At 37.9% G+C, this 18603-nt stretch overlaps 1 protein-coding gene and 1 long non-coding RNA gene across 6 annotated transcripts in view; one reads left to right on the forward strand and one right to left on the reverse strand.

The window, feature by feature from the left end:
- Window positions 1-17700, reverse strand: part of LOC138149693 (beta-1,3-galactosyltransferase 5-like) — a 53157-nt gene extending 35457 nt beyond the window's left edge. The window contains exon 1 of one of the 3 annotated variants that reach the window (XM_069072889.1): window positions 17444-17700. The gene's annotated coding sequence lies outside the window, so the exon portion shown is untranslated. Of the gene's footprint in view, window positions 1-1713; window positions 2037-17425 lie in introns of those variants that run through there. The other 2 variants (XM_069072887.1, XM_069072888.1) reach the window with 2 other exon arrangements.
- Window positions 7568-16082, forward strand: LOC138149692 (uncharacterized). 3 transcript variants are annotated; one of them, XR_011165397.1, is made up of 3 exons: window positions 7568-7685; window positions 11354-11666; window positions 13247-16082. It is a non-coding gene; the product is annotated as an uncharacterized lncRNA (long non-coding RNA). The 3 variants fall into 3 exon arrangements; XR_011165396.1 differs by having other exon boundaries at window positions 11354-11462; XR_011165398.1 differs by having other exon boundaries at window positions 11354-11441.
- Window positions 17701-18603: the final 903 nt, after the last annotated feature.

Raw genomic sequence — 18603 nt, forward strand, 5'->3', positions numbered from 1 at the left:
TGCCCCTACTCCCTTCCCCTACAAACAGACAGAAAGAGATGAACATAGACACACAGACACACTTATCAAAATCTTACTTTGCCTTCAAGGAAATCCCAGTTTTAGAATCATATTCATCATAAAGCCTTCTCCAGCTGCCCCAGGTGTCATTGATTATTTCTTCCCTTAAACTCTTGTCATACTTCATGTGTGCCACCAAGCTTATCCTACCTTGTATAAACATAGTATTAGTATAGTAATACATATCTAAATTTGAGTATAAACTTCTTGAAGCAAGGAATATACCTTATAATTTTTTATCTCCTTAGTCCTAAATTCAGTGCCCTACATACCCTAATTTTGTAGGGCAGTGAACTAAAATATTAATAAATGTTGATTTTTTTTCTGATTTATATAAATCTTTATCTTTTTTTTATAGCAATCTCTGAAATGGGATATATTTTCTCTTGAAGGGGATTACAAAGCTATATGTTACAACTTTAATTAAAAACCATTTTTTGTTAATCTGTTAGGTAAAAGAAATTAGAGGTGAAATTCCACTATGGCAAATACTTAGTGGATGAAAGGCTAATAGGATCATTTACCTTCTATAAGAGGTTTTTTCTCATACCCCCAGCTTCTTCTGCTTTCTCTTCTAAAAATTTCTGTGATTTGTATGTACTTATATACATATATACTCTCTCTACCTTGATAAAAGGTAAGGTCATTGAGAGCAGAGATAGTTTCTTGTTTTATCTTTATCCCCAGCATCCTGCACAATGCTTGGAACATTGTAGGTACTAGACAGACATTTGTTGATTGATTTTCTGTAATATAATACCAAGCAAAGGCAACTTCCCAGGTTCAAAATACCAGCATAGGTGCTCTCTATTTTATTCAGTGACAAACCAAGAACAGAGAAGATCAAAACATGACATCATTCAAAATACAGCATTTACTAAGTGTGATTAAATAATCTCCAAGGACTACCCCACCCCAGGATCTTCCAATCATTCAATCAATTACAAAGTCCCTGTTCTAAATACTACTCCATCCCTAGGCTATACCTTAATTAAGTCCACCACAAAACCCCTCTTCTCAAATGGAGATTAGTTTCCAAACATAGGTAAAGTACCTTCATTTGTCAATCACAGAGCACAATAAGGTCAAAAGTTCCCCACCCCTGGATCACAATTGAATCTACCCCAGAGTTACATCAAGTTTAAACACAGCACTTAATACCCAAATGGAGGTCTTTTCTTCATCTTGACATGAGGCAAGTTCTCAGCAATCTTAGTTCCTGGGGAGACAAGGCTTAGCAAAGCCACAAGATACATTGCCAGTCCCTTCATGAATTTATCCTCTGTCTGTAGAACAGTCCTAGAACCCCTGAACACATTAGCAAAGCCCTCTCCCAGGATTTCTGTAAACATACAACAAGAAAATCCTTCTTCAGGGCTTCTGAACCAACAGAAAGGCTCCCAGACCCCTGCAACAACAGCACTGTCCCTCACCAGTGGACAGTATTCACTCTGTCTGCCGGACAGTCTCCAGACCCCTGCAACAACAGTACTGTCCCTCACCAGTGGACAGTATTCACTCTCTGTCTGCAGGACAGTCGCAGGCCTTCTTAGCGAACAGCCAGGTTCCAGGACTTCTTCAACAAAAGGACAGTCTTTCACCAGTGGACAAATCTGGCAAAATAACATCAAAACAGACAGACAGACAAAGTACCAGCAAAACAGCCATGTCTCCTCAGTCCTTGGCAGCTCAGGGGGCAGGTCTCAAAAGTCCAGGGCAATTCAAAGCAGCCACCAGCAATTCTTTTAGCCTCTCTCTCTCCACGAGGTGCTGCTTCCAAAAAAAGCTTCCGCCTCTCTCTAGTGTCTCTCCAAATCTACGTCACCAGCTCCTCCCAGTTCAGGACTTTCTTTTCACATCAACAAGCCCATCCCACAGGTGGGATTAACAAACTCTGGGCTTTAACACAATCAATTTGAAAACCAAGCCAATACAGGGGAATCTTTAATTGCCATTACTATCACACTAAATAAATGCATGAATAAGTAACAAATATCCTTGTAGATTTAAATCAAAGATAGAGGTAACATGGAATAGTTACTAGAAGGACAAACTTTGGAGTCTGAGCAATATAATTCAAGCTTTGCCTTTGACACAAACTGGCTGTGTGACTAGTAGCTTAACCTTTTCATGCTCTCAGGCAACCCTGATGAAAAAATTACCTATCTTCATTTGTGGCAAGCTTTTACATGCCATACTTACATGGGTGGGACATGGATCTGGAATTTAATAAAAGGTAAGGGCGTGTAGTAGATTACTAAAGAAAAGAATTCCTTCCCCCTCTTAACTGCTGACCTCCCTGACTTACCTTAAGTGCCAGCTAAAATCCCATTTTCTTTAGGAAACCTTCCTTAACACTTCTTAATTTCAGCGCTTTCCCTCTTTTAACTATTTCTTAATTACCCTGCATGTAACTTGCTTTATAGAAAATTGTCTGCATGCTGTCTTTCCAATTAGATTGTAAGCTCCTTGAGGACAAGGATTGTCTTTTGCTTCTTTTTGAAGCCCCAATGCTTAGCAGAGTGCCTGGCACATAGTAGACACTTAAATGTTAATCAATTGATTGATTTACTGAATATTTTTGTTTATAGAGAAAGGGGTTGAAAGCAACCATCACTTCTCTAATTAGTCTGGGAAGGTTTTATGAAAGATCCTATACATAGATTTAACCTATAGTTAGCTTGTTTGTACATAATTGTTTGTATGTGGTCTCCCCCATGAGACTGCTCCATGAGATCAGGGACTGATGTGTGTGTGTATGTGTGTGTGCGTGTGCATGATCATTGCTTAGTCTGGTATGTAGTAGGTGTCTAATAAATTTTTATTGACTTACTGAAGCATCAGTGAAGTGTTGTAGTGCATACAAACCTAGACTTGGAATCAAGAAAACCAGTGTCCAAATCTTGCCTCAGAGAATTACCACCTGTATGACCCTGGGCAAGTCACTTAACCTCTCTCAGCCTCAGTTTCCTCCTCTGTAAAATTAGGATAATGATGAAACCTCAAATGGTTGATGTGAAGATCAAATGAGATAATGTGAATAAAGTGCTTTGAAAACTTGGAAGCATTCTATAAATATTAGCTATTCCATATTCTAGTGGTAGCCTGAAGGATATAGTAAAGAGAGCCAAGAGCAGAGGTTCCATTGAGAAATAGCCTATAAATGTTTAATTTAATATATTTCGTAATTTCTATACCACTTTGAAACCCATCTTTCAAGACTATTTAAAACAAGTAAACTACATTACCTCTCTATTACTACTGAGAAATCCTTAAAAGTATCAAACCATGATGGAGAGCAACTCTTTTAAACAAATTGTGGTGATAAAAAATTATCCAACCTACAATAAGGAAAACTGAGTCAGAGCGCCAATGGCACTTTATTAAGGGGTCCCTGGTCCCCTCTAATGGAATGGACCTCAGATTTTCCTCACCATCTGAGATGCCCACTGCTTCCAGGCCTCTGTTTTTATATGCAAACATTCAAGAATAGCTATGCCAAATACAGAATGATTCCATTGGTTGACATGTGATGCATAGGCTAAAATAAGGAAACAGTATATCAGCAGGGTCACAAGTTTGTCAAAGCAAGGAATGTCTCCAAGAAGTAGGTGGTCATAAGATGGACACCGGCTCATGTTGGACAAGAGAGAATGGTCCAGAGGTATAGAAATAAATTTGGAGGACTTTCCATGTAGTTGGCGCACATTTGGACTTGGTCACTATGACAAGGAGAAACAAGTTGCGGGGGGCCTCTGGTTAATTTCCTATGATTAAACAAGTGAATTTACAATCTGTAGCTCACAGATCCAGAGCCAAATATACCAGAACTTATAATCACTGCGCCTGTGGAATCATAATGAACTGACTAATACTGATTAGAGTTTGAATTGGGGTCCCCAAGGAATCAGTTTTTTCTTTCCGCATTTCAATCTACAGAAAGACTCCAGTCTTTCTTTGGATCATTATAATCTGAATGCATGGAAGGCAGTCCTTCATGATTGACACAAAACCAGTAGGGGTCAGTCCCCTCACTGAGGCACAAAGGCGTAAAGAGGGAATTGGACACAACTGATACTGATTATGTTTCATTTGATTAAATGATAACTCATACTATACTAAATGTAACAGTGATTATCTGTGGTGACTCTCACTAACCAAGAACACATTGGAAGACCATAGGGCATTTTGTTCAAGTGCAGCAGAGTGGAAGCATTGTTTGCCCTACATACAGGTTCTGGAAATCTTTTGAGTTTATGAAAACAACTCAAGTAATTTTGATGAACAGGATGGGGGCAGAGACAAGATGGTGGAGTAAAAGCAGGAATTTACTTGAGCTCATCCCCAATTACCTCAAATACCTGTAAAAAATGATTCTAAACAAGTTTTAGATCTACAGAACCCACACTGATATGTCTCCAGCTGAGGACAGCTTGGCAAACCAATAGGAAGGGTCTATCTCACCAGGCTGGGCAGAATGCAGTCCCACAGGGACCACAATGGCACAGACCAGCCTGGCCGGAGCAGACATTTGGGGGACTGAATCACTGGCACCTCTGGCAGTGTAAAGACATACACAAGCAGCTTTCCAGAGAACTGCTGCTACGAAGAGCTTTCAAGGTTCTGATTACATAGTATAGTGAACACTCTATTCAATAACAAATCAGAGCAAAACATTCACAGAAAATCAAGGTATAGCATTAACAATGTTACAATTTATCACAATACAATAAAATATTGGACTGTCTGAAAGCCATGATTAAAAAAAGAGCCTAGACATCATCATTATCAAGGAAAACTGCCCTGATATTCTAGAAACAGAGGGTAAAGAAGAAAGTGAAAGAATTCACCAACTGCCTCTTTAAAAAGATGCCCAAAGGAAAATTCTTAGAAATATTATAGTCAAATCCCAGAGTTCCTAGATCAAGGAGAAAATATTCCAAGCAGTCAGGAAGACACAATTTGAGTATTGGGGAAACACAATCTATATGAAGTCTGTTATATTTTGTGCTTGAGAACCATATCAACATATTTGCAGTCACCATTGGTGCTGTGAATATTGCATTGGTACTACATTTGGAGATGAGGATGGGTGGAATTGTGAAATATCAGACCTCTATTTGGAGGCAGAAGGACTTTAGAGGAAGAAATGGATATCCTAGGATGGGAGGATTTACCTTATTCCTCCCAAACAAGGGAATGGGCTAAAAGTATAGGACTCTGTGAAAACTGGGAACTGAGGCTACAGAAGGGAGAACATACAGATTTAGAAACATGTTTGCAAGGAATACCAATAAAACCAGGGAGAGAACTGGAAGGGATATGTAGAACAGGCTGGATTTATATGTAAAAGCAGGGAAAATTTTGGAAACGTTGGAAAAGAAAACTCAGATAGAATGGAAGTGAACTGACTTGTATGAGGAACTTTCTGTTGCACAGCATTTGGGCTCTCCAGAAGAGCAAGCTGGAGGATCTCAGGTAGTGGAAGAGAAGGCTGCTGTCGTGGGTTTGGCTCAGAAGAAAAAGCAAAAAACTAACAGGAGGAATGTGCATGCCCCCCTAAAACAAACTGAGCCTGGTGGCCATGACAACAACTGTCAGGACAGTGCATGGGTGGAAAATGAAACAATTTTAAATGAGGAGGCTTTTACAAGGGCAGAAATTCACCCCACATTAAGAAGAAAGCAGGAGAACCATGGGGGCCAAACAGAGTTCAGGGAGATAATTGAGGATTTCACTGAGCAAGAGGTTACTGATATATTAAGCCAATTCACTCAAAGGATGGGAGAATCGTCAGTGCCTTGGATGGTGAGAATCAGTGATGAAGGGGCCAAAGGAGTATGGGTAGATAGCATGGATTGTTTGAAATTTATAGGTGTTAGTCAGATTGCTTTTGTACAGCAGGCTTTTAGGGATTATCATATGTTAGAAGGTAATAATATGACCGATCTGTTGGCTTTAGCTGCCAATGGATGCAATAAAATGCATTGAATCTATGTGGCCTAGTGGAGAGAGATCTTAGTACTCTCTTAGAGATTGTATGAGAAAGTTAAAAGAGGAGGTAATGAAGACTACTATCATGGTTGGAGATGCAAATTTGTATCATGATATCCCCTTAGCAGTTTCTCATAGAAATATCATAGTGAAGATGGCTCCTCCTACTTGTAAATACCTACTTCTGACTCTACTAATTAGTGAAATAGGGAACCCTCTTTCAAAGGTGCTGGATAAGATTTCATAGCTAAGTGACTTAGGGGAATGGGAAAAAGATAAATTTCCTCAAGAGAGAGAGAAGAGTAAATAGCCAGCAGATTCAAAGTCAAAACAGATTGACAAGAAAAGAATTGTTTACTGCTCTATTGAGAGCAGAGGTAGATTTTGGAAGAATTGATGGTATTCCAACTGCGATACAAAATATATCGTGAAAAGGGATTTGATGTTAGAATAGAGAAGTAAGAACCGACCTTACAGATCTTCCTGAACCATTGTATCCAAGTTCATCACACCTTCAGGGAGACTCAGATTAAAGAAAGTGCTGGGACAAGTGGAAGTAGTCAATATGCTGGACTTATGGCAGTACATCAAGCCATTAAAACAGAACAGGGAGGATGTCATATATTCAATGATTCGTGGGTTAATGGGTTAACTACATGGATGCCCATATGGAAAAATCAAAATTGGGAAACTCATAGTAAACAAGTCTGGGGCAAAGAATTATGGGAAGATATATGGGACATCTCTTCGGTTATTAATTTGTCAATTTTTCATGTAGATGCTCATGTGGCTCTCACCTTGCCGGAATGTGAGTGCAATGCATATGCTGATCAACTAACAAAGATTGCTACTCAACATATTGTCCCTACTCTGACACCAACTGAAGATCCAGTACTAGCAAAATGGGTCTATCAAATGGCTGACCATTTAGGGGTTCAGGCCATACACTGGTGGGCGAAAGATTGAAGTATTAGTATCAATTTCCTTGCTGAAAGCTATGGTATGAGAAGGATCTGTGGCTTTAAAACTAGGGAATAGTTCAACTTTGGTCAAGTTGGGCACAATAATAATCTTTTTCTTTAAGTGCTCAAAGAGGGGTTCAAAGCTAGCAAATGGCCACTAGTGGATGTGACTTGAAATGCAAGCTTATTAAAAACCGTGTAAGTTGGACAAGTGGCTGTCATGCAGGTTTCCACTAGGATGGAATCTGGAGTGGCCCCCTCTTGCTTAAGTAAATCTATCATCCCTGGTATGCCACACTGATTTGAACTAAAAAAGTATACTTGGAGATAGAAGTTCTGGAAAGGAGTGGCTATCCCAGTCACTCAGACCTAAAAGACTGTTTAGCATTGTACTGCTGTTTCTACTTCACCACAAATTCATACACAGTGAATAGTTGGCTCAAAATAATAGCAGTAAAAGATATAATTATATGAGTTTCCAGATGATCTCAAATGACACTCACTTATTGTTCAAAAGGTTTCCGTTTTCTGCTTTGGTTGGGAAAGACCCTAGTTCCTCAAATGGGCAGTACTTCACAGTTTCACAATACTTTTGTTAGAGGGCTCATCCTAAGGAGCCTCACAGACAAAGATCTCCTAAGAGAATTTTACCATGCTTTTCTCCCAACAGTAAGTCAGCCATTTATAAGCACTATTATTGTTGTTATTATTATTGTTGCTATTTAGTTATTTTTAAGAAATACTCTAATAATCACATAATAAATATATTTATAATGTAACAGTTTTAACATTGAAAAGAGGAAGAAACTTGCTTTAACAGCTTCTCTTAGCCTTCATGTACTTAAAATATCATCAGTCATGTGATAATTTATTTTAATCCCTTTCAAACTTATCAATTCATAGAAAGTACTTTATCTTATTACCCCTGGAACTTTCATGCAAATCATAGTAATTTACATAGTACCTACCATATGCCGGGTTTTTTCTACATCTTGAAAGTTGCTTAAGCCTGTGTTTAGTAATATTTTAAAATGTTTAGTCCATAATTTTCCAATTTTGTTAATATCCCATTCCAGTTAGAAAAACTATCTATAAATGGGATAATATTTTGTTCAATTGTATTTGTACAAGGTCTGAACACTACAATGCTTGTCCTTTATTTAAGCCAAGCACTGGCAATTTCACAGCTATGTGTTTCTTCCAACAACCCTGGGAAACAGCTGTAAATATTTATTATTCTCTTTGTACATACAAGGACTGATTAGATTCTCTAATTTACTACCGTTACAATATTTTTCAACTCAATCATTTTGATTTATTATGACTAGTGGAAATAACTAAACTTTGTTTTGCACAAAGTTCCATTTTTTTTGGTTGACATATTAAAAGAAAAAAATTCATGGTGACACTACCAACCACCCATTACTACTTCTTTGTTTCTTTAAATTACCCAAAGAGCCAAATCAATTTCATTAAATTTTCTAAATTACTAATCCTTTAGCATGACTATTTAAATCAGAGCTGAGAGATAATCCTTTATCAATCAATTAACGTATTTTATGAAACATATTTTGTAGACACATTGATTGGGGAAGAAAGACATACAGAAACTATCAAAGGGACATCGCTTTAAAAAAGAGTTCCTGCATCTTTTCTATTTCAGTGGGATAAAGACCCTCTCTGAAATCTCCTTTCCAAAACTCCAAAACCTTTACTTTCAAATCCTGAATTTACACTGTCAATGCAAACAGACTTCAACTTTCTTCACCCTTCAACTTATCCTTAACATTTCTAATTTCCTTATGCAATACTATTCTTTCTTTCTTATACTTGTTTATTTCCCTTAATAAATGTCTTCTTGGTTCTTTAGTGGTTATAAATGTATAGTTAATCCCAATTTCTTTAAGAGCTTTTGGGCAATTAGAATTAGTTACAATCACAAGGTTTTTACACGTCATAAGCAAACAGACTCAAAAACAACTTTCTCAGCACTAGTTCCTCATTTTAGGGTGTCACAAATTTTAGTGAGCAGGATGACTTTAGAGAAGAAATCTGTCTCCTTCTCAAAGTTCCCTTTTATACGCTGGAAAGGCATTCATCCAGCTATTTTGGCAGTGACCAAAACCCAACTATGGCACACAAATGTGACAGGAATTGCACTACTGGATAACTATCTAATGGAGATTGTACTTTTTTGAAGTATTTTTTTCTATTTCCTTTCAAATCATTCAAAGTTAAGTCTATTAATTTTAGTTTTTAAATAATTCACAAATTCTGCTTTTCCCTATCAAAACTTATTTTATACTTTTATTAACCATACGCTCATTTTCATTTGATCTTTTCTAATCTCAGCATCCTTGATCATTTATGGTCTTTCCTGACTTTCAGACTGGCCACCCTTACATGCAAAGCCACTATCATTGGGAGCTGTTCAAAACAGCCTTGGTGTGCCTACAACCAGCTCTAATACCAGGAAGGCTGTGAAGGGCCTTCTCTCCTGTTAAAGGGTCACTGGGCTCTGCCACTAGCCCCGACTCTCTACAAGTAGAATGACAGTGCCTTGCTCCTCCCGTCACAGGCACTGCTGCCAATAGCATTGCCCTTTCCCTCTTTCCCTTTTTATGTACACTAAATTATTTCTTCTATTTTTAGGGTTTGCGGAACAGGGGGTCCCTTTATTGAAGAGTCATGTTGTTCAATCCCCTTCGGCTTTTATGAGAGGTTTCTGGAGATCTAATCACAGACTTGGTGTCCAGGCTCATAAGACTAAGAGATCCCCAGGAGGCCCTTCTTGGTGGCACACTCTATTAGGCATGCAAGCACTTAATTTCTTCCTATATGTATTTTTAATACATATTCTTGCTTAATTCTATCTTCAATGAATCTTCCCCTAACTTACCATAATCTTAATTATGCAATTTGAACTTATTTTCACTAACCAATTGTTTTCAACACAAGCTCTACTGTTTTTTATTTACCTAAACAACAGACAAACAGCAGCAGAATCATTAAACTTCACCTACCTTCAGTTGCTTTCTGATTTCAAAACAAGTAGTCTTTTGGGGGGAGTACTTTGGGAATGAATCACCTTCAATCTGGGATTCCTATTCCTAAATCCTCAGGTTGGTTACTTAAAAGCAGTAAAAAGCAGAAAAGTAAATGAACTTCAATTCTATACACTCTTACTCTTTTTTGAAGATGGTCTAAAATTTCCTTATTCTGTCTTCTAATAATAAAAATTCCTTCCCATAACAAGCTCATCCCAACTTTAAGTACAGTTTTCAAGTATGTCTTTATTCTACACTAAAATTAAAATCAATTTCACAGATGGATACACCAAAACTTCACACTTAGAGATTTGCTAGCCACTAACTGAAATGTCTTCAAGCATAGCAAATGTGTTTCTTTTTAAATTCTGAGTTGTGGAATTATTTAAGCTCACAAGATTTTAAATCTAAATTCTCCTATACTATTCCCTAAGCTTTTCTTAGTTCAACACTTCCCCAAATTCTTGTTTCACTGAATTTTCCTGAATATAACTCATGGCTCTTAAGATAGTTCTTAAGATGCATACTTTAAATCAATTCCCAGTTATTTTAAAGGTCTCTTTTATGAAATAACTGATCTGTGAATGGTTGTTTTTGCTGTTGTTTCTTTCATTCTAAAGAATTTTCTAGTACCACATAAATTCATCAAAATACTTTACAAAGACTTCCAAATTATAATTTAGAAATGAACGAAATAATTATTCCTTTTTTATAAATTTGGCTTCCCATCTTTTTTTGTATCTTATTTTTCAATTAATTTCTATATCTGTCTTTCATCTCATAATCTCCAACATGACCAGTGTTGAAAACACAGGAAAAAGAGAGATTTGTCCTCTTTTAATCCTTTTTTGAAAGTTCACTTATTTTTGTGCCTATTTCTTTTGGTTGACCACACCGAAAGAAAAGGCAGAGATAAAACACTTGTTAGCACCACTTTGTGCAAGTGGGTTAGCACAAAGCACTAAGAGCACAGACAAAATAGACACATATTTCCCACTCTTAAAGATTTTCCTAATTGTAAAAGGTCCCTTTCTATCTGAAATAAAGAACCCATTATTGCTAAACTTAGTTTCAAATAGACACACAGAGAACATATAACAGACACTTCAAATCAGACCTGAACTTCTAAGTGTTTTTCCAGAAGATTGTGAAGTCAAGATCTTACCTTTCTCTTCTATTAAGTATAGAACTTATGACTATCTGACCACTGATTTTATGAGCTTTTTGGGAAAAGGTTCCCTTAAGTTTATTTACAAAAAGGTCATATAAACCTTTATTATTTGCTTTCAGGTGATGGATGACACCCAGCTGATGTGGCACCTTGCAGTATCAAACACAGCATAAGAGAAAATACTTCAAATGATCAGAATGTTGCGTGGTTGGATGCACTTATAATATGGTTTGCTTACAAATATTGATACAAGAGTCAAGAGGGCTAGGTTGTCCTGAATTCTGAATCCATACTGCTAAATATTAGATAAAGTTTAGTTTTGGTTTTTGGGTTATTTTTCCCCCTAGAAGCACACCTCTGATGCTCTGGGACTGACTCCAGTATTGAAATGGCAACTATTTTGTTTGGATAGAGACTGAATAATGGTTAAAGGTATGGAATTAGCCAAAAAGAGATCTATCTGTCTTTAAGAGACAACTGCCTGCTTTTAATAAGATGGTAAAAACAAAACAGGAAATTCTTGAACGTTCCTAAGAAACCATTTTGAAACCCTAAGTTTTGTACTAAGCACACAGATTAAGATGACTATTTGTTTCCTCTAAATCTTGTCAGTTTAGCTATGAAGGTACTAAAATATGCAGAAATCTGATTTTCCTGATTCTCAGGCTGTTTCTTGAATGATAATAGTGACTATCAGAAAAAAAATGCTCTGATTAGAAAAGGCACCTCTCACAGCTGAGCTATAGACTATCCAGAGTGGGTTGATGGAAGAAGGTTGTTTACAGGGCTTCTTGAACACCACGACACTTCCACATGGTTAATTGGGATGAAAGGAATAGTTTGCTTATTTGCCTTAATTGTCCATCATGTTCCATAACATTCTATAACATTACAGAGATGGAATAAATAACTGCTTTCTTAGTTTATAGTTTAAAAAAAAAAAGAACTTATGACCATCTTATAGCTAGAGTCCTGCTATCAGCCTAAAATAATTCTTCTGTTTCCTAATTACGTTAATGCTTTTAGAACTGTATCAATAAAACACATAATTTAGTAACAACACGAATTGCTTTAGTTTACTTTTACAATTGGGCTCACCCATTTAAAGTGCACTACATATTTAGAACAGGTCCCTAAACCAATAGAAGAGCTGGTTTAGAGTTCCATTCCTCTACACTTTTTTGCCAAAGTATAATCACAGGAAGAAAAATTGAGAGTGATGAAGCAAGTACCAATAGCAATCATTCATTTATTCTAAATTGATTTGAGAGATTATTCAATTAAATTCTGTAACTTTCTAAGTAATCAAAAGTTCAATGCTTTGGCCATAACAGTTCCCCAAACCCTTTGTATTCTCAAACCAAACTTTGTACAGCTTAATAGCTTTATCTTTAGTCATCCCACCAACAGGGAGGGAGTCCACACTTTTCCCAGGCTGACAAAATCCTACTCAATGGGGATCCTATAAGAATGCATTTGTCCTCTTATACCTGACCCCATCTCTCAGGAGTGGCACTTTCTCAGAGAACCTTCCCTTGAGAGAATTGGACTAGATTCCCAAGGACCTGCCTTATTTCCTTCTTGAGAAGCTCCCCGACTGAAGGCACTGGAGATTACCTCCCTCGGATATCAGCCCCTGAACAGAGTCCACCCTTTTCCCAGGCTGTCAAAATAAAGTGAGGGAGATAATTTCCAACCCTCCTGAGCCTCGCCTACATAGGCATCTTTCCTACAACTAACACTCAGATGTTTAAGGCTTTGCTTTGGCAAATTCTCCAATACTTTTCAATTCTTAATTTCTGGACTTAATGTTTAGGATCCTAAGACCAGTCAACTAGGACCTAAAGGTCCTTTATAAGAGAACATTCAGCAAAATTTATGACTACTTTTCTTTAAAGCTTCCTGAAAATTTAGCTCTTCTTGTCAATAACTGACAGTCCTAAACAAATAAAAGCAAAATGAACCTTTTCCTTTCCTCATCTTTGTAAAACTAAAACAAGTCTTCTTCTCAGGTCAAAAAACAGTGGGATTGATCAGAGTTCAGGAGAGTGAATCACCAGCAGCTGTCATGGTTTCCTGACTTCTCAACCGAAAAATGGCAAAGACAAAGTAAAAGGTCAGCATAGAACACTGTTGGAAGAGCTCAGTCCAGCCCCTGCCCCCAGGGCAAGAAGGGATGGAGGCATGGTGGCTGCATCTCCTGCCTCCAGAGCTCCTGCCCTGCAAATCTTAAGGGGACCAAGAAACCATTCAGAGGGTAATCGCTTTTGCTTTAACCTACTTGGATCTGTATTGCAGTCTTGGGTGGTGGACCTGGGATGTGTGGCCAGTGTGCCAGAGCACGTGGGGGCTGTAAAGAAGGCACCCTCCTAAGAGCTCCAGCAGCTGTGAAAACCCCAGCAATTTAGGACAAAGCTCTCTCCATTCTGGAAGCACAGTTCTACTGTGACAAAGAGCTCAAAAGTCAAGTAATTGACTGGCAAGATGAGCAAGCAGAAGAAATGCAATCAGACCATACATTCCTTTTTTAGGGACAAAAAGGATCAAAGCATGGAATGGGAGCAAGACAGCAAAGTCAGAACTCTTGCATCAAAAGCTTCCAAGAAAAAATGAATTGGTTACAGGCTATGGAGGAGCTCAAGAAGGATTTTGAAAATCAAGTAAGAAAAGTGGAGGAAAAATTGGGAAGAGAAATGAGAATGATGCAAGAAAACCGTGAAAAGTGAGTCAACAGCTGGCTAAAGGAGACCCAAAAAAATACTGAAGAAAACAATACCTTAAAAAATAGACTAATGGGGAAGCTAGGTGGCGTAGTGAATAGAGCACCAGCCCCAGAATCAGGAGTCCCTGAGTTAAAACCCGGCCTCAGACACTTAACACAAAAATTAGCCATGTGACCTTGGACAAGTCACTTAACCCCAACTACCCTCCAAAAAGCAAAAAAAAAAAAAATAGACTAACTCAAATGACAAAAGAGGCCCAAAAAGCCAATGAGAAGAAGAATGCCTTAAAAAGCCAAATTTGTCAGATGGATGGAAAAGAAATTTCAAAAATGCACTGAAGAGTTTTTTCCTTCAATTTCCTTCAAAATTAGATCAGAGCAAGTGGAAGCTAATGACTTTATGAGAAATCAAGATGCTATAAAACAGATGCAAAAAAATGAAAAAATAGAAGGCAATGTGAAATATCTCATTGGAAAAACCACTGACCTGGAAAACAGATCCAAGAGAGATAATTTAAAAATCACTGGACTATCTGAAAGCCATGATCAAAAAAAGAGCCTAGACACCATCTTTCAAGAAATTATCAAGGGTCAGTTAGGTGGTGCAGTGAACGGAGCACTGGCCCTGGAATCAGGAGGACCTAAGTTCAAATCTGGCCTCAGACACTTAACACACACACACACACACACACACACACACACACACACACAAACTGACCTTGGGCAAGTCACTTAACCCCAATTGTCCTCCAAAATAAAAAAAAGAAAGAAATTATCAAGCAAAATTGCCCTGATATTCTAGAACCAGAGGGCAAAAAATGAAATTGAAAGAATTCACCAATCACCTCTTGAAAAAGATCCCAAAAAGAAAACTCCTAGGAATATTATAGCCAAATTCCAGAGTTCCCAGGTCCAGGAGAAATTATTACAAGCTGTCAGGAAGAAACAATTTGAATATTGTGGGAAGACAATCAGGATAACACAAGATCTAGCAGCTTCTACGTTAAGGGATCAAAGGGCTTGGAATATGATATTCCAGAGGTCAAAGGAGCTAGTATTAAAACCAAGAATCACCTACCCAGCAAAACTGAGTATAATGCTTCAGGGGAAAATATGGTCATTCAATGAAATAAAGGATTTTCAAGCATTCTTGATGAAAAAACCAGAGCTGAATAGAAAATTTAACTTTCAAATACAAGAAGCAAGAGAAGCATAAGAAAGTAAACAGGAAAAAGAAATCATAAGGAACTTATTAAAGTTGAACTATTTACATTCCTACATGGAAAAACGATAATTGTAACTCATAAGACTTTTCTCAATATGAGGATAATTGATGGGAATATATATATGTATATGTAAATATATATATATATATATATTTGTATGCATACATATGTATGTAGAGGAGGGTGTATGTGTGTATATATATGTGTGTGTGCATATGTATATACATGTATTCATGGAGGGAGCAAGAAGAGTTGAATATGAAGGGATATCTAAAAAATAAAATTAAAAGGTGATAGAGGAATTTATTGGGAGAAGGACAAGGGGAGAGATAGATTAAGGTAAATTATCTCACATAAAAAAGGCAAGAGAAAACTGTTTCAATAGAGGGGAAGAACAGAAAGGTGAAAAGGAATGGGTCAAACTTACTCTCATTGAATTTGGCTTAAGGAGGTGTAATGGAAATGCAGATTTAAAGATCTTCCCTGCCCCTAGGCTAACATGCACCTGGAGCCTGGGGTGGGAGGCTTGTTTTTCAGTAGATACTTTTTGATTGGCCAGTGGGTCAATAAGGTTGTTACATTCTCTGAGCCAGGAGAAGGCTATATAAGCCCTGATGTGTAGCTTTGTTTTGGGACTCACTTTGAGAAGTGTTCTGTGATTTGATCTGAATTCTGGGAAGCCATTGTTGAGAGTCCCCCGGCTTTGAAAGGCCCAGAATGTGGAAACCCAGATGTTGACTGGGTATGGATGTAATGGTTGGACAGTTTGGAAATCTGTCTACTTGATGTTTCTGTCTTGATAATTATGCCTGTATACTTTGAGGTTCAGGGTGCTGACCTTTTCTCCTGAACAAGGTAAACGATATATGTCTGACTGATTAAAGTAAGCCTGTTAACCCATTTTGAGTTGCTTTCCTTTAACAAGCAGATCCAAGAACCTGTGGTAGCTGCAAACCCTGAGGACGCTTGGGGTGCTTGCTGCTACAGGAGGGAATAATATACATACTCAATTGGGTATCTTACCCTACAGGAAAATAGGGGGGAAGGGGATAGGAAGGATGGAGGGAGGGCAGATTGGGGGAGAGGGTAGTTAGAAGCAAACACTTTTGAAAAGGGACAGGATCAAAGGAGAAAATAGAATAAGTGGGGGGTGGGATAGGATGGAGGGAAATACAGTTAAATCTTTCACAACATAACTACTATGGAAATGTTTCATGTAACTACACATGTACAACCTATATTGAATTGCTTATCTTCCCAGTGGGGGTGGGTGAGGAGGGAAGAAGGGAAAAAATCTGGAACTAAGTTTTAAAAACAAATGTTAAAAAAAAAAAAAGAATTGGCAAGGAAGACCTTATAGTAATGAGAGTAGTTGGAAGTGGAATGACCTTCCTTTGGATTACTTTATGCTGATACTAAATGGCAACTTGTTTGGTATGCTATGGAGGTGAGGTGTAGTTTTGACTGGATGATATGAATTTCTTTGCCAACTCTTGGATTCTGTGATTTTAAACATTCTGCATTTTGCATGGATGCATACTGAAAAAAATAGGACGATAAAATACTTTACAAATTTAAAAAATTAGGGTGGAATTAGTCTTCGACAGCTTACTGGTGAGGTTGGGGAATCTCTCCCCTAAGGCCCTAAAAGCTCCCCCTCAACCAATTTAAGAGATTTCTCTACTAATGAAAAGAATTATTTAATTACTCCTTGTTAAAAGAATTTAAAGGCAAAAGATATATTTTAACCCTGACAACAGGAAGTTTTCAAATTAGCTAGGTGGCTATCTAGCTGGTTGAAAATGAGGAACTAGGGGTGGCCAGGTGGCTCAGTGAGTAAGAACACTGGCCCCAGAGTCGGGATGACCTGGGATCAAATCCGAGCTCTGATACTTAGCACAACACCCAGAAATAACTGGCCATGTAACCTTGAGCAAGTTACTTAACCCCAATTGCTTAAAAAAAAAAAAAAGAAAAAGAAAATGAGGAACTAACATTTTCACTTCTGAATCTCTCTAGTATTAACAAAATGAAAGTAAGAAAAACAGGGAAAACAAACAATAATCTATGTTTAAAAAGTTAAAATTATGGCTATATTTTTTTATAAAAAAAATAGAATTTGGTATGCCAGCACTCATAAACTTAGACAGATTAGTCACAAATTCAAACGGTCCCTCTTAGCCTAATCAGGACCCGTCTTTTAAAAAAATAAATAAATTTACAGTAAATCAAGACCAACTCACCAATTTGAAGAGATTTACCTCAGTTCAGAGAATTTGAGTGCAGGAGAGTTCATCCTCCCAGAGTCAGCGGAGTCTGTGGGGGAACGGTCATTGAAAATTCAACCCCATGTGCACTTCCTTTTTGGGGGTCACTTGCAGGGCATAATGATAATGTAATTTGAATTTGAAGATCCCTTTGTCTTGGCAAAGGTAGCAGGTACTTAGCACTTAGTAACTGATCAAGCCTCTCTTGGGGAAACAGAAGATATGAACCTGGCTCCTTTTGCTGACGTAACAGGAAGGGGTTGACTGAAACAGGAAACTAATGGCGTGAAAAGCCCCAGAGAGGCACAGGCAGAATTTCCTGGGACCAGCATCTGGTGGCAGAGCAGCTACAGAAGAATGGAAAACTGAGCCAGAATTTCCTGAGAACTTGTGGTGGTGGAGCATCTTCTGAACAGGAGTCCAGGAGCCCAGAACCCAGGTGACTGAAGAATGACTGGGATGCTGAGACTTTGTTTGTTTGTGGCTTGATTAAGCCTTGAATTCCCTGAAGCAGAAATTGTGAAGGAGCTGACATGGACCAGACCCTGTGAACTTCAGTGTGGAGCAGGACCTGCCCAGAGAGCTGGACAAGGAACTGGGAGCTGTCTGCCATTGAACCCAGGTGACAATCTGGTGAATCCAGGAAGAATCTGGGACCGTGGGAGGGGATCCAGGGAATCTGAGAACTGGCCCCAAGTCAAGATGAAAAGATCTCTCCCTGGGTACTGAGTAATGATGGAATTATAGTTTACTAGTGACCTAGGGGTGGAGGATTTTGTGTATGATACTTAGTAAGACTTTACTGAGTAAGTGACTGATTGAATTAACTTAAGAGTGACTATTTTACTTTGATACTATGTTGTGAATATTATATTGTGATTTTCTGTGATAAGTTGTAATATTGTGAATGCTGTACCTTGATTTTTTATGAAAGTTTTGCTTTGATTTGTTATGGAATAAATAGAGTGATCACTATACTGCGTAATCAAAACCTTAAAAACTGTTCACAGTGGCATTCTTCTGGAAAGCTGCTCATGCATGGCATTACAGGGGCCGGCCAAAAGAGGTTAGGGTGTATCACTATCCCATATCAGGTTGCCTGCCAATAATATGGTAATAAAAAATTATCCAACCTACAATAAGAGAATGAAGCA

Source organism: Petaurus breviceps, unplaced genomic scaffold (genome assembly GCF_028583685.1).
Source record: "Petaurus breviceps papuanus isolate PSGF00001 unplaced genomic scaffold, PetGlider_PUasm1.0 90849, whole genome shotgun sequence".
Taxonomy (NCBI): Eukaryota; Metazoa; Chordata; class Mammalia; order Diprotodontia; family Petauridae; genus Petaurus; species Petaurus breviceps.